Source organism: Dipodomys merriami, unplaced genomic scaffold, assembly GCF_024711535.1.
Source record: "Dipodomys merriami isolate MVZ:Mamm:240054 unplaced genomic scaffold, mDipMer1.0.p SCAF_371, whole genome shotgun sequence".
Taxonomy (NCBI): Eukaryota; Metazoa; Chordata; class Mammalia; order Rodentia; family Heteromyidae; genus Dipodomys; species Dipodomys merriami.
This window is the reverse complement of record NW_027205282.1, coordinates 692668-697249: the sequence shown is the minus strand read 5'-3', so window position 1 is coordinate 697249 and position 4582 is coordinate 692668. Positions and strand designations below refer to the sequence as shown.

General features: G+C 35.0%; 1 non-coding gene across 1 annotated transcript; it reads right to left on the bottom strand.

Moving 5' to 3' along the window:
• Positions 1 to 3158: 3158 nt before the first annotated feature.
• On the bottom strand, positions 3159 to 3269 carry LOC138804767 (U6 spliceosomal RNA). Its single transcript, XR_011365345.1, has one exon. It is a non-coding gene; the product is annotated as a U6 spliceosomal RNA (small nuclear RNA).
• Between the last annotated feature and the right edge of the window lie 1313 nt (positions 3270 to 4582).

Sequence of the window (4582 nt, the reverse complement as noted above, 5' to 3'; positions counted from 1 at the left end):
ATGAACAAGAGTGAAGAAAATTTTATTTCTCTACACTCTCACCAACAATATTACCTTTTGAGTTTTTATAAAGGAAGGTTTTTACGATGTGCAGTACCCCAGACTGGCCTTAGACTCAAATCCTTACTCCAACCTCCTAACTGCTTGGACTTACTAGCCTTTACCATCACACCTGGCTCCTTTGATTTTAATAGTTATGAAGTAATATCATAGTAATTTTGAATTGCATTTCTCTATAATGACTTCTTTTCACAAAGCATTAAGCCAACATAAAAGTGGTATTAAACCCAACTTTGTAAACCCACTGGTGATTTTCAGGGATTTTTGGAAAACAGGTCTATTCAGAACTTTTGTCCATTTTTAATCATTTCTTGTTAATCTCATCTTTAATCTCTCTATACAAAATCAATAATTAAATCAGTGTAGTAGAAAGGAAAATAATTAAACTCCTAACATTTTTCAATTTTTAATAACATGATATTGCTTAAATCATTTTCTGTTTATGCTTGAGACTAGGTAACTCAATTTAGTTATACCTTTTACAAGGCTATACGTATTTTATTTATTTTACATTGATTGCTCTTTCCAAAGCCTGCAAGTCTAATTTTCCTTAGCTTCTTTCAGTCTCATGTAGTTCAGATTTCAAACTGAAGAATAAATGGAAGGAAGCAAATAAAAAAATACATTTCCTCTCATCTGATGATGCCTCTACAAGAGTGAGGAAAGAGTTCATCCTTCTTAGGACCTATGAAAATATATCAAAAAGAGAATTCATTCTGCTAGGTTTTCCCTATCTTTACAATGTAACTTAAATGATGTAAAAAACAATAAACTGCTGAGATACGTGTATGTTTTATCAAGTTTGTACATTTTCATATGGACTTAACCTCAATCTACAACATTCCTTCATGATTCTGTCCCTGATATTTTTAAACTACCAAGACATAAGATAATCAATTTGATGTACAGCATGAGAAGTTATCCATCTGGTTTCCTTTGAAGCAGAGCATGGTCAATAGATAACATTACATCTGGTTGCTCACTACATGTAATGGTTTCTGTAATACTTATTGCATTCTATTTAGTATTTTAAAAAACTGCTGGCTAAACTCAAAGCTCATTCATAGAATTTTATGTTAAGTATTTCACAAGTTTTATTTCTTAATTCTTAAGATAAAATTTGCTTTAATGCTAATGTTATTACCATTTTAATGTTGGGAAAATTGTAATTAAAGGCACGAATTATATGGCCCAAAGACTCACAAAGGAGGGAAATGAGTCAAAGTTTCCAACAGTCTTTCAGCAATACAAAATGATAAGTAAAATCTCTCCATTCTCTTACACTCTCAATTCAATATTCATGTTGTCCAATTAATAATAGCATAGCAATGTCCATCGTGATTTTTTTTCTGTCACATTATGTCTTCAAACCAGATTGTTTTGGTGGCATTGGCTTATCATGCACAGAACTGAGAGCACAAATTGAGGTCCAAAGAGGGGCAAATTTCTTCTGTACCACAGTTCGTTTCCTTTTTAAAAAGTAATAAAACTTTCAAATATCATCACTTACATTTTTTAAGAATCCAGAAGCAAAATGAATTTACATATAATCAGTCCAAAATGCTTTAAAATTAGTAGATAATAAAACAGGATCCCGTGAAGTAAACATTTTTCTACTTTTAAATTTATTTTTAAAGCCTTGTGCTGGATGGCCACACCTGTAATCCTGACTACTTGGGATATCTACTCTGGAGCGCCAGATCTGTGGATAACAGTTGGAAGACAATCAGAGCAAAAGAAAGAAAATTCATTATTTTTCAAAACTTCTAATGAACTACCAAAGAGCCAGGAATGGTGATGTAGCTTTTATAGTACCTCATCAATCTAGAGAGGAAATGCCTAGCAAGGCCTTGAAGTCCTGAATCCAAACTCTGAGCATGCCAACACAAATGCACGAGTACTCACATGTGCGCGGGCTCGCGCGTGTGCACACACACACACACACACACACACACACTTTTTCAAAATACTTTCATGTCAGTGTTTTGCATTAATTTCTTTGTTAACGATATTATATAGGGAAAATAAACTTTTCCTTCTCAGATCATTTTCATACATTTTTATTGTAAAAGTACTGTTCACAGGGCTCACATTTACATGAGAAAGTTAATGAGTACATTTCCTAACAAGCCTTGTTACCTCCTCCTTTATTTTCCCCCACCATCCTTTCTCTCTAACCTCCACAAGTACCCTCTCCTCCCTGTCTCCCATGCCCCGCCTAAATATAAACTTCATTTTTCATCATAGTGTCTTGTGCATCTCATTGTTACAATGGGTCAACCTGTATCCCTATTTAAGTATTGTGTTTTTTCCTTTCCCCTCCCCAAATTAGAGAAGTGTATATATAAGATATTGGTGCACCAACTTCAAATCCAGTGAAAACAGGTGTTATAAAGTGGGGGAGGAACATATAAAGAAACAAAAATATCACATCATACATTGTAAGTCCATTAAAAACAATAGCAAGAATGAAAAAACCACTTGTGTCAATATCTTGGAGTACATTTCCCTTAACATCATCTTATCTAGTCATAGGTACATAGCTTTTGACCTTTTTTATTTATCCCAGACATATATGAATAACTGAAAATAAGGGAAACCAGGGGTCCTATGTTTCTTTGGACTTGTCTTACTTCACTTAGTAAGTTTTTTTCCAAGTCTTTCCATTTCTTAATAAATTGAGTGATGTCATTCTTTCAGATGGAGGCATAGAATGCATGTATCTATCTATCTATCTATCTATCTATCTATCTATCTGTCTATCTATCTATCTATCTATCTATCTATCTATCTATCTATCTATCTATCAAATTATCTTGATCCATTCATCAATTGAGGGGAATCGGAATTGGTTCCATACCTTAGCTATCGTAAATAATGGTGCAGTAACATAGTTGTGCTGGTAGTTTTATTGTGGTCTTGTTTGTGATCATTTGGGTGAGTGCCCAAAAGTGGGATTGCTGGGTCATGGGTGGGCTTTATGTGGAGTCTTTTGAGGAACCTCCATACTGCTTTCCAAAGTGGTTGAACAAGTTTACACTCCCACCAAGGATTCAGTAGGGTTCCCTTTTGTCCACATACCCTCCAGCACCTGTTGTAAAAATATGGAACACTTCAAGAATTTGCATGTCATCCTTGCACAGGGGCCATTCTAATCTTTTCTGTTTTGTTCCAATGTTCGTGTATTTCCTGCTGAATTGAGCACAGAACATTTTTTATATATGAAGTGAAATTCATTTTCTTTCTTTTCATTGTGAAAATACTGTACAGAGGAGTTACAATAACATGTGCAAGATAATGAATACATTTCTTATCAAGCATTGTTGCCTCCACTTTGTTTCCCCTTGCTCTACCTTCCCAAACTCCCACTAGCTCTGACACCTGATCCTCCCCCCCAACAACGTTGTAAATTTCGTTTTACGACATAACGACTTCTATATCTCATTGTTGCAATGGGTCCAACTGTATCCCAATTTAAATGATATTTTTTCCCTTCCCCTCCAAAAAATATACCAACATCAAATACAGTGAAAGCAGGCGTTAAACTGTAGGGGAAGGACATACAAAGCAACATAGAAATCATCTTATAAATATATTAGAAACAATTGGATTAAAGAAAAATCATTTGAATACTTATCTTTGGGTATATTTCCCTAACATCAGCTTATCTGACCTTTCCTGCTTGACTCAGACATATACTAGTTATTGGAAATAAGGGAAACCGTGAGACCTATGTTTCTTTGGGCCTGGCTTACTTAACATACTTTTTTCCAAGTCTTGTCATTTCCTAACACATGGGACAATGTCATTCGTTCTGATGGAGCCAAAGAATTCCATTGTGTATATATACCACATTTTTTTGATCCATTCATCTACTGAGGGGCATCTGGGTTGGTTCCATATCTTAGCAACGGTAAATAATGCTGCGAAAACATATTTTTTTTGAGTTCTGGGCATGTTTTAGACACGAGACCCTTGTCCATTGTATGGCTAATGAAGATCTCCGAATCCGTGGGCTTTCTATTGATCTTGCTAGCTAGCTATGTCCTTTGCCATGCAGAAGCTCTGCAATTTCATGCAATCCAATAAGTCCAACTTTTTTTGATTTGTTGTGTTTCTGGGTCTCTATTAAGAAAATTTTGGGATGTACAAGGAGACTTAGAGTTTCTCCTATTCTATCCTGTACTTTTTTCAGACTAGGAGTTCCTAGTTGTTTGGTCCATTTGGAATTGATTCTTGTGCAGGGTGATATATAAGGATCTAGCTTTAGTTTTCTACAAGTAGTTAACCAAATGGGCCAGCACCATTTACTGAAGAGGCTGTCTTTCTTCTATTCTATGTTTTAGATTCCTTATTGAATATTAGATGGCTACAGGTCTGTAGGTACATTTCTGTGTTTTCAATTCCATTCCATTGGTCCTGAGGTTTGTTCTTGTGCCAGTTCCAAGCTGTTTTCTTTACTATGGCTTTGTAGTACATTTTGGAATTTGATATTGATATTACTCCAGCACTGTTTTTTCTG